Source organism: Maniola jurtina, chromosome 15, assembly GCF_905333055.1.
Source record: "Maniola jurtina chromosome 15, ilManJurt1.1, whole genome shotgun sequence".
Taxonomy (NCBI): Eukaryota; Metazoa; Arthropoda; class Insecta; order Lepidoptera; family Nymphalidae; genus Maniola; species Maniola jurtina.
Window position 1 is genome coordinate 12,567,366 of NC_060043.1, and position 12,877 is coordinate 12,580,242.

Genomic DNA, 12,877 nt, shown 5'->3' on the forward strand with positions numbered 1-12,877 from the left:
TTTATAGGTTATCTATACGGTTAGAGCTCCAAATGAGACGATTTTAGGTGTGTTGCTGTTGGATTCATATCATTATGGATTTCGCTAAAACAATTTTTAACCCCCGACCCAAAAAGAGGGGTGTTATAAGTTTGACGTGTGTATCTAATGAACCGATTTTAATTTAGTTTTTTTGTTTGAAAGGTGGCTTGATCGAGAGTGTTCTTAGCTATAATCCAAGAAAATCGGTTCAGCCATTTGAAAGTTATCAGCTCTTTTCTAGTTACTGTAACCTTCACTTGTCGGGGGTGTTATCAATTTTTAATTTACAATTTTTAGTTTAATGAAAACTGCCACATCCCTTACAGGGTAGCCCGCTTCCATCTTAGACTGCATCATCACTTACCACCAGGTGAGACCGCAGTCAAATGCTAACTTGTATCAGATTAAAAAAATACACAGGTATTATATAGACTAGATGATGGCTACCGATTGGATTTACGTTTTTAATATATCCCTGTGATATTTCGTGATAATTATTTGATTTTCCGGAATAAAAAGTAGCCTTTGCCACTTTCTAAGTTTTTAACTATCCCTATCCATACGAAAAACCAGGTGAATCTGTCTATCGTTGCGTGATTGAAAAATAACAAAATATTTTACATGATCTGACTTCCAAAATAAAGCAAAAGAACAATTATTAGTACAAAACGTACTAGTATTATGAGAATTAGCAGTTCCTACATGAAAGCTTCTTTAATGCTCACGTCATGTAATTTTTCAATTTTTTTTTGTTTCTTGTAGATCTAGATATAGAATAGTAATACAGATAGAAGATAGTTAAACTTCTAGCCGCCAGAACTAGGAGGTGGGTAAAGTTAATAGACTCCGGTCACGCTTTCGCTTTTCGCAAGCTTAGCTAGAATAAAAAGAGTATTTTTAGCTGCAATACACGTCAAACTAAAGTCTAAAATGTTTTCAGACACTTTCGAGATCAATTAAAAGCAATGAAAGTATTAACCCTCGTTGATTCTTCAGAGAATTTACGGCTTTGGTGATAAAATTATGAAAATAATTTCAGGAAAGGAAATTAACAATTTATCTTCTGAGAATTGAAATTATGTCAGTGTTCTCAGTAATAATGATTAAGTAAATGTTATGGAGAAATAGAATTTAGTAAATATTGGTCCCTCAAATTTTTCATAGGTATTTTAGCTGTTGTATTCATAATTGAGCCTCAATAGTTCAACGGTTATAGGAGCGGACTGAAAACTAAAAGGTCGGAGGTTCAAACCCCACCCGTTGCTCTATTGTCGTACCCACTCTAAGCACAAGCTTAACGCTTAGTTGGAGGGGAAAGGGGAATGTTATTCATGATAAAAATGACTAATATTCTTTAAAAAAAAAATATTGTGAATAGCTTCTGAGCTAAGAAGTCCTTATACTTTCTTACCGGCATCTTTGCAGCAAATTCTACTTTACCATTATCATTCTAGACCTATATATACCTATTTTTTATTTATTAATTCATATACCAAATTCAATTACAAATTCATCATTTACAAATTCTAATTACTTTGACAAATTTATTTTTATTGTGTAACTTAATTTAATTAGTGTAATTGGACTTAAAAGGTCCGTTCTAATTAAATAATTAAATAAATAAATAAATAAAATAAATACCAAAACTTTAAAATAAAACATGTACCTACAATGAAAAAGACGGGCACAAACATCGATATAAATTCATCATCGAAGCGCACAAAGGACTCAAAATGCTTTGCGCCCACCGAGATTTTTTGTCTCTATCATTTGTGTAGAATTGTGTAACAGAAAGAGCGCTATACTAACTAACGAATAGAGTATAGTTGCTTCCTCGTCGGCGATGGAACAAGTGCCTTAGACGTTATATCTTCAACAATGCCCTTGAGTCACGTATTTTATCTAGCACTAGTCAAAGCCTTTTGGAGTAATTTATCAGACGCTCCCTTATTTTAATCAATCATTGGTGTTTCAACTCGCACCCTACTGATATTCTCCAGACAACTCACACCATGTACTCGTATCTTGAGATTATGTAGGCAAATCTTGATAAAGGCATTATCCAATCTTAATCCATGCCACGTTTTCATCAATGAAAAAGTTTGATACCAGTTATCAACAAAACTTGTAAAAATATGTCAAATGATAAGTATTGTCATTGTTTCAGATGTGTTTTGTCTCTCTTTAGTGTGAACAAGTATAGTGCGCGACAGGTCGAGATGGCAATCAGAGTATGAGGCGGAGGGACGCCCCGCACACCCGCGCCATCCCGCACCGTATCCCGCACCGGGTTAACACGGGGGCTGTGCGGGTGTGCGGGGCATCCTCATCCCGATTGCCATCTCGATCTGTCACGTACTATACCTAGTAGAGCAAAGTAATTTTTTTGTGTAGGTATTTAGGTACAATTTTTATTTTCACATTATTTATTGAAGGTTACAGTAACTAGAAAAGACCTGATAACTTTCAAACGGCTGAACCGATTTTCTTGGATTATAGCTAAGAACACTCTCGATCAAGCCACCTTTTAAACGAAAAAAAACTAAATTAAAATCGTTTCATTAGTTTAGGAGCTACGATGCCACAGACAGATGCACAGATACACACGTCAAACTTTTAACACCCCTCTTTTTGGGTCGTGGGTTAAAAATGCCAATCATGACTCCTACATGTAGGTTAGAAGTTTAATAATTTAGAACTTGTTATAAAATATGTGTGCTAAAATAAAGATAATATAAGTAAAATATTCAAGCAAAAATATTTCACGTACAAGCTCAAGGAGTAGTTAAAATGTAAAACGTAGGTAAGAATCCACGTTGCGGTCCTTAAATTTTCTAAAATAGAAATTTCAGGTCTAGGTACAATTTAGTACAAAATTTCTGCGCTAGACGAATTCTCGGAGACCCGTACTCAGTAGTGGGGCGGAAATGGGTTGATCATGAGACGAATTCTCAACAGCGCCCTTAACAGGGCTCACTCCGTCACTCGTTTCATACAATCGTAGCTCCAATTTCATTTGAATATTAAGCAACCAAAGTTCATGAAATTTTACAGACATATTCTAGAAACTAATATCTATATCTTGGTTGCTTAGTATTCAAATGAAATGGGAACTACGATTATGAAGCGAGTGACGGAGAGAGCCCTCTTAAGTCACGTGCCTCAACTTAAAGTACTCAAAGCCAGTGGATGGCATAATTCATCACACACTTACTTATTATGATCAATCATAAGGTCGTACCTTATACCGTATTTCAACATATTTGAGAACGTTTGTTATATATAAAATTTCTAATAATCTATTTTTAATCTGGTCTGGTGGGAGGCTTCGGCTGTGGCTAGTTACCACTGTACCCGCAAAGCGGTTCCGCAAAGCGATTTAGCGTTTCGGTACGATGTAATTTAGAAACCAAAGGGGAACGGGCTTAATAAAAACTGCCATACCCCTTCCAGGTTAGCCTGCTTCCATCTTAGACTGCATTATCACTATTACCAGCAGATTAGATTGCAGTTAAGAGCTAACTTGTATTTGAATAAAAAAAACTTGTGCTATCTCATTTATAGGTTCTTTTGATACCTATGTCTGGAAAAAATTAAAAATGCTGATCGTCTGTCCATTTGTTTGTATTTGATACGCAACATAACTCGATCAATTTAGGAATCCAAAGCAGAAATTAGATTATAGATGTAAATTATATTATTTAACTAAATAATTTTTAAATTTACATATTGTCATTGCTCGTGTTTATTTTTATTTTAGTAAGCACTTGGGCCTAGAAAGCTGAAATTTTCCAGAGAGATTCCCTTTATAATGTAAACCAGGAGTAAAGCCGGATTTTTCTAATTTTCACGGAATATAAAATAAAGAGAGTAATTATATTATTTTCGCCGAGTAAAGCCCCGGTGGTTGAAAACTGAAGAACTATGTATAAAGTTGAATATTTATACAAGCAAAAGTGTGTTTGTTTGTTGGTTTGATGGTATGTCTTTTAATCACATCGTAACAGAGCTACGAATAGACGTGATTTTTTATATGGTTTTAGTTATAGATGAAGACCTGAAGAGTAACATTGGCTACTTTTTATCCCGAGAAAATAAACAATTCCTATAGAATACTATGCTGTTTTAAAGCATTTGTCCTTCAATCACGTCGCAACAGACTCGGTGTGAGTTTTTGCATGGTTATAGTTAAGGTCCTGGAGAGTGATATAGGCTACTTTTATCCCGGAAAACCATAGAGTTCTTACGGGATTTTTGAAAATCTAAATACACGTGGATTAGGTAAGTCCACGGGTATCAGCTAGTACCTAGTCTAATAAAAATGGGAACAACCTTGGCATAAAAAGATTAATTACAATATTATAACTAAAACTTCAACCATCAACCAAGAAATTAGAGCAAGACATTTAATTAAACTACCAAAAACTTAATCCATCAGTGTCAAAACGGAATACGTGTTGCGAAACATAAATCATTTCGGCAGTGCCTTTAAAAAGGCATCTGCATCAGTAAAAGAGGAAAATCCTTTGCTTCTTTCGTCCGTACACCTGTTTGAACATTTCTCTCCAAAATGTTATTTGAGTGTGAGTTCCCGTGACATTTCTTACTGAGTGTCCTGCGTTGGCTGAGGTCCAAATATCTGTTTATCTAGCTTCCAACTGAGAGGTAAAGGTGTCACAGATCTACGATAAGCGAGATCAGGGAGACGTCATTTTGAAATCTTCGAAGACGTAACTTTGAACATTTTTTTAGTGATTAGCAAAGACTTTTGGCCTTTAAGTAATTTTTTGTAACGGTTGTTTAGTGAAACAATGCTCTAAAGTCTATCTTATTCTTCCAAATATCAAATTACTGATGATAAAAAGAGAGTTTTTTTTTAATTCAGATAGGTACAAGTTGGCCCTCGACTGCAATCTTACTTGGGTCTTAAGTGATGATGCAGTCTGAGATGTTCAAATAACATTTGTCTTCTGTAAAGATTATAAATAAATTAGGATTTAGTTCTTAAATTGGCCTGATTTGCTTAAGAATTGGAGTAGTCTACAAAGTCATGTATTTAGACTGCCATTTCAAAATAATTATAGCTCGAAAGAGATTTATTACCTACATCAATGTTACATACGTTCCAATAAATAGTAAGTATACTCAAATAAAGCAGTAGACCTCGAAAATAACTTACTATACTATTCTTCTAAGCACTACAGTATAAAAGAATGTCAGTCAGCTGTGTCCATCTTTCAAAAAGCGCTACCGTCACAGTAGAAACAAAAGAGGTTTTTATATCAATTCTATAGCACTACTTCACTTTCAACTAGATGACTAATTAGTTCTTTAGTATAATCACTAATACTTCAAACGAAAGCAGATTCTAGATTCACAGTTTTAGCTACCCACCTATAGCATGTTCTTATTCCCTATTAATGGAAATATACAGCGACATAAATGTTGCACTAGATAAGGCACCAATGAACATCGGTATATCCGTTTCAATCGTAATCCACTTTAGACTCAGTCCATTTCTATACAAATAGATCAGTTAGAAAAGACTATACTTAGTCACTAAAGCGATCTCAATCAATCAATCGGCCTGTTTGCGTCCACTACTGGACATAGGCCTTCCCAAGAGCGCGCCACACACGATCCTCCGCTCTCCTCATCCACCCACTTCAAACTACCATTTTAAGATCGTTTGTTAACGTGGACACTGACAGTTGGCCTATTCTGTTTTTTTTTTTTTGAAAAATTCAAAGTATTGTCTACAAGTTCCAAATCGCTCAGTGTGCTATGGAGCGGGCCATGTTGGGTATTTTTCTGAAGGACAAAATCCGCAACGAGGAAATCCGTAGAAGAACCAGAGTGACGGACATAACTCAGCGAATTAGCCAGCTGAAGTGGCAGTGGGCAAGCCACGTCTGAGGCAAAACTGGTGGCCGCTGGGGCAGACGTGTTCTGGAGTGGAGATCGTAGCAAGGCAGTGTAGAACGACCTCCAATCCGCTGGACTGAAACCTTAAGAAAGCAAACTATACCGGTTCAAATGTGATAACGATGACAATGATAAAATTTAGAGTTTAATTTTTGCAAACGGACTGCGTCTAAAGCGGATTACAATAGACTAGATGGAACATGTTGTTACAATGAAACACCTCATCTAGCGGAACATTTATATCGCTGGAAATATATTTAGTCCAACGCCCGCCCTCCACAACTCTCAACTTTTAATGAAGGTACTTGAGCGCCACGTAGGTCTGTTAAATGCAAGTTGTAGAATTTTCGTTTTACTAACTGTTGCCATTAATTGCTTTTTAAAATCCGGTGTTAGGATAATTGAGTGGTTTAATTTGTTTCTCTTGTTATTTTACCGTGGTTCTTCGGATTCCTTCTTAATTTTTTGTTATAACTGTTCGCGTAAAGTATGCGAATGAATTTTAACTCAATTTCGGTTAGTTTAGTTTCGTAGTATTCTTAATTTCAGTCTCGTAAGCAAAGTTGAAAAGACTTCGCTTGGAACTTTCGTTAAAATTTTCTAAATTTTAAACTCAGCCTTTTAATTTTGAAATTAGCTTAAGTAGTTGTTTCTCTAAATACTTGACTCAGCCTTTTAAAATTGGAATTAGCTTAGTTGTTTCCCTAAATTCTAAACCAAGCCTTATAATCTTGGGATTAGCTTAAATAAAACGATTTCGCTTGGAACTTTTGTTTCTCTAAAATCTAAATTCTGTTAAACAAAAAGAGAAAAAGAAGTGGTAAAATTTGGATATCCAGGGAGTTATTATCAAGTTACTACTTACACGTCCAATATGTTACACGCATGTCAAAACAGCAAACACTTTGGCACGATCTAATCTTAGTAAAACTTTCGATGATTGATCGTTTCGAAATATCCAAGTAAATTCCTACAATAACGGGATTACTTTTACAAAAAAAAAAAAAAAACTAGTCAAGTGTAAGTCGAATTCACACACGAAGGCTTACGTACACTATCGCACAAGGTATATAGTACTTTTTTTTTAATTTGGATGGCAGTCATTTTGAAATTGGCCATCTTTTTTTTGTGAACACACTCTGTGAAAATTTCAGCTCTCTACCTATTTATGGTTCATGAGATACAGTCCGCTGGCAGAAAGACGGACGGACAGACAGACTTACAGACAGACACAGGCACCCTAAAAAGTACATATCACATCCTCCCGCACCGCTTCACTACCGCAGGATACTCCCTGTAAATTAAAGCTATTGTGGATTAAAAGGCTAAGCGTATGCTGACATGCAGGTGATGTAGTTCAGAGCAGTGCAGGGCAGAGCAGATTTTTAGGGTGCTGTATAGCAAGGCTTCTTCAAGGTCTGCATTCTTTAAAAAATCTTGTTTACACTAACGGGTTACCTAAAGAAACAAATTCCGTAAAATTTAATTTTCAAACTCTACAAACTCTGAACAATTTTGAATAAATAAACAGAATTGGCACTGCGCTCAGTGTTTTCCGCTCTAAATTCCCTCTTGGCCGGCTGAATGTTAAAGGGCCCGGTGAATTATACAAGCTCCTCACGCATAGGTCTCCTTCAATGGAACTGGTTCACGGCGACCGGGCGCGCCATTCGTGGCTATTGGACGATGTGATTTCATGAGCACCATCTGGATTTTCCATTTCTTCTTACTTTGTTTAGCGGAATCGTGCCCTATATACTATTAGATTATGTTATATACATACAGGTGTTACTTTGCGTAAGTTCACGATATACATATAAGAGACCATAAGCTTAATCCGTACTAATATTATAAATGCGAAAGTGCGTCTGTCTGTCTTTTCACGGCCCTACAGTTTAACCTATTCTGATGAAAGATACGGAGCTAGCTTACATCTCGAGAACGACCAAAGGCTACTTTTTATCCCGGAAAATCCAAGAGTTCCCACCGATTTATATGAAATTTGGCACTTCATATGGTACAAAATGCAACATATGAAGTGATAGCAAAAATGTTAAGTCTATAACTCGACTCAAGTTTAACAGTTATACCTTTCCTGATGGTATCTGATCCAGCGAGCATCGATACGGACCGGACTGTGTACCTAGAAAGTTGGCTGCGAGCCAGGACTGACGGAAATCGAATAGCTCAGCAGAAGCTGAAGTATGATGAGCACATAGTTCGAAAAACTGACTCCCTAGACCTTGGGGTCCTAAGGAGCTGGCATAGCGACCACGCATCGGAAAGTGCAGCGTTGGAAGACCCCCACTAGGTCAACAGACGGCATCAAACTAATCTCAGGGAGCCGCTGGATTCAGGTGGTCCAAATTGTAGCGTGTGGAAGTTCCTATCAAGCAGTCGTCTATCAACGATGATGATGAGGTTGACAATGATGACCTTTTTTAGTAGTGATAGCAAATATGTTGATTCAAATTCGTGATATGCGCCTATACCTGTCAAGATCTTAACTGATCCACCAAGCAGCGATACCGAGCGAGCTGTTTACCTAACGACGCTAGTTGGCTGTGAGCCAGGACTCAGAGGAATCGGACGGAAAACAAATGCTTGGATCTACTTGACCGATTCTGACGATTGCTTTGAATGACACTGTATCAATATCGGAGAGTTTATTTCATCACAGACAGTCATCATCATCATTGGGCCAGCGTGGCAGACTTTTCACCAAAACTTTCTCATAAATCTGAACCCATCTGAATAAATGATTTTGACTTTGACTACTGAGTCAAAGTCAAAACTATTTATTCAAAATAGCTACTATTGTACACCTTTTTTTCGTCCGATTTGTTAGATTTGAAAGATGATATAGTTAGTGGTGATAATTAATTACGTAAACTTAAAACTATAGCTACGAGGGTTCCAAATGCGCCCAAGTCTGAGAAGAGCCCACAACAAACTCAGCCGGGTAGTAATAGTGAGCTGGTGATCGATTGATGATGATGATAGGTAATTAAAAAATCCTACCTAATATGATAGTGAAAGTATCAAAAGTACAGCAAAACCATTAAATTGAAATAAATGGAACAAGCAACGCTAGTCAGGAGTTATGGCTGATTCGCCGCGCCTGGTTGCAGCGGGGCTTGCCTACGTGAGTGACGCGAAATGGAACGCAGCTAAGCTATTGAACTGAAAACTATTGCTCCCAGTCATCGGAACCACCTAAACAAATTGATGATTACGCGTAATGACACTATACACTGACCTCTACTAATACAAGTACGCTGGACCTGCGATTGAAATGAAATGAAATCATCACGACCAACCCATAGCTAGCCCACTACTTAACACGGGTCTCTTCTCAGAATAAGAAATTGACAAGTCGGAATTAAAAAAATAACATAACTTCCCTGCCATACTAATTAAAAAAAAAAAGTATTATTGCCAGTGTCACTCGGGACAATTCTGTTCAGACAATTAGATGTTACTAGCCGATACCCGTGACTTCGCCCGCGTGAATATCGGTTTTTCAAAATCCCGTAGGAACTCTTTAATTTTCCGCAATAAAAAGTAGCCTATGTGCTAATCCAGGATATTATCTATCTCCATTTCAAATTTCAGCCAAATCCGTCCAGTATTTTTTGCGTGAAGGAGTAACAAACATACACACACACATACACACAAACTTTCGCCTTTATATAGAACAAAATAAATCACATACATACATAAATGAACCCTGAAAATATTACACTCCTTGTTTTGGACAGTCGTGTTAAAAATAGGTACAGAATTAAAAATTTTCAAGTGATCCTGAAAATAAACTTCGACTACCAAAGGCCGTGCCTCCACTAAATGCCTATACTGTACAAGTTAGTGACGAAACGAGGTAAGCTGGCTGTAAGCCAGGGCTAACAGCTATTGGACTGAAAATAAATGCCCGGCTGTACTTGACCGATTCTGACAATTGTTTTAGAAGACACCCTATCAATTTGCAAGCTGTTGTCATCAATAGCGACGATAGAAACTAACGCGTTTACATTGCAAATAATAATTTATTTAGACACTATAGCTGATGCCCGTGACTTCATTCGCGTGGATATAATCTTTTCTTAAATCCCGTAGAGACTCTTTGATTTTCCGGGATAAAAAGTAGCCTATGTCTTATTCAAGGTATAATCTGACAGCCAAAGTTTTGTAGTTTTGAGTGAAAAACATACACATTACACAAATATACACTAACTTTCACCTTCATAATTTTAAGTTTGAGTGTGAAGTTCATGGATCTATAAAATAGATTCTAATATCTAAATATTATGATGGATAATTATAAGGTCCATGGACAAGACTTTGTTTTGGGAAATAATTCTAGTCGTTTGGAAATATATTAAATATCAAAGTATCAAGACGGATAGACGGATGGACAGACGGACAGACACCGGAGGGTTATACAGGGTTCCTTTGGCACCTTTCGGGTACGGAACCCTAAAAGAGGGTTAAATTTTATGAAACTCGTAAAAATAATGATTGCCACAGATATGATCAGGTTTCTTTTTATTCAATTAATTTACGGAGTTTTAATTATTGGCAACCACAATGGCCTATTGGTTAAAATAAGTGGATTCAAGGACTAACGAACCGGTCTCCAATTTAATAAATTACAAATAACCAGACAATAAAAAATTAAGCTGGACCATGCCAATGAAATTTAAATCACCTGCTTTAAATAAAAAAATGCACCCACCAGTGAAAGGTAAATCAAATTGCATTCAACATTATTATAAATAAAACCAGTCAAGCGCGAGTTGAACTAGCACGCGAAGGGTTCCGATCCATCGTAGAAGACATTATATCACCACAGTTCACGTTAGTTACGGAACTTCTAACAAAACGTCAAGGCTTCGATGTTACATCAAATGTTAGTACGTATTTAACACAGGTGGCCCTAAAATAGCCCTATTTTTCTATGATTCTACGTCACGATAACCTAATATTTGACATAATATCATCGATTTAGGATCAAACCCACAGTTTCCTTACTCTAGTTCACTAATAACGCTATACATTTTTAATTTATTTGTTTTCTATTATTTGTTGTTATAGCGGCAATAGATATACCTACACTCTATGAATACCTATTACGATTCATGAGATGCCTACAGCCTGCTGATAAACAGACAGACAGACAGTTTAAGCATAGTAATTTAGGGAATATTATAATATATATTAAGTTTACTTGGCGCAATAATTGCAAACATTGTATACAATTATTATTATTGATATACATATCGTAAGTGTGTAGAAAATGTAGAATATGTATAGGTATTGTAAGTGTTGCATATTAAATAAATAAATGAAAAAAAAGAGTCCCGTTGGTACACCTAGGATACGGAACTCTAAAAACCTGCACAGGTCCTCCTACATAAAAGTGCATTTTATGGTTAACATGATATGAGAGGTACGCGCAGAGGTAACGACGCTTCAAAAGCCGAGTTCAAAACCAGACGGCCATATTCCCCCATAATTATTATGACTGCCACAAATCGACGCAGATATATGGGGATAGGTAAATTTTTAATCCAATAAAATTATTGGGGAGCGAAAATTTTATTCGCACAATACATCTCGAGTTTATTTTTGCACCGGAACGGTAAATTGCGTTGCGATTTTTTTTTCAATAAGAATTACGTTTTTCTGGGTCAGTTTGCTTTCGTAGTGTGATGTTTTAATTTTTATTAACATTGGAACAATTTTATATGGGCATATGTGCTCGGGGTGTGTTCATTATGTATCGGAGTAGCGACCGCTCGCGGCTTCAGTCGAAAATCCTCTTTATTCCCTATATTGTGGGAATTCCAAAAAAAAATCGTTCCTTATTCCTTATCTACATTATAAAAGAAACCTGTTGCATACAGGTTGCTTTTATAATGGGACTAGCCGATGCCCGCGACTTCGCCCGCGTGCATTTAGGTTTTTTGAAATCCCGTGGGAACTCTTCAATTTTGCGGGATAAAAAGTAGCCTATGTGCTAATCCAGGATATTATCTATCTCCATTCAAAATTTTAGCCAAATCCGTCCAGTAGTTTTTGCGTGAAGGAGTAACAAACATACACACACACACACACACACACACACACACACACACACACACACACACACACACACACACACACATACAAACTTTCGCCTTTATAATATTAGTGTGATAGTGGAATTTCAGATTTCTAAGTCCAAAAGTGACACAGTTTTTTCTTTTTATTCAGATGAGTAAGCTTAAATATTGAAACTAAGTATTTAAAGACATTGAGAAGGGAGACGATGAAGAAAATATATCAAAGCATTTGTGTTTATATCATCAAAATAATTGAAGTTACATAATTAACAGCGTATAAAGGTGGCCTATAACTAACTACAATATTTATTTGATGAAGAAGTCCTTAAATGCTTCAATTAGGCAATTAATTAAGTGTATCCAAACGACAATTAATCTAAATACCGAGTAGTTACCTATATACTTGCTTTAAAAGACAAAATCGCTTGCAACAACCAAAATTAAACTCTTAAGCACGAAAATTACACATAAATATTTTGCAAGAACTAAACACCTCAAACAAATCTACGTACTTGTAAAACGGATACAAAATTACATATGAAAAATCTGAAATACATTCCAACTACTACTAAATAACTTTAACACGCGCTGTAACATATTTCTTTGAACGTGTTTGTAATTTTCAATACAAATTGCTTTTGCTAACGACTCTGAATTTAAAAAAAATGTTTGACGTTTTCAGCAAAACATCGTTTTGAAATATCATGTAGGTATGAAAAAGGTATAAAAAGTAAGACGCCTGAAAGGAAGTCAAATCAATTTTGAGAGCTGCCACTATTTGTTTCTAGAAAGTATCTACAAATTCACAGTGAGTGATACCACTTTTT

The 12,877-nt window shown here is 36.2% G+C and overlaps 1 protein-coding gene across 3 annotated transcripts in view; it reads right to left on the reverse strand.

Annotated features, from left to right (window-relative positions):
- Nucleotides 1-12,877, reverse strand: part of LOC123872737 (calmodulin-binding transcription activator 2) — a 181,580-nt gene that overhangs the window by 39,448 nt on the left and 129,255 nt on the right. The gene's annotated exons all lie outside the window — the stretch shown is intronic.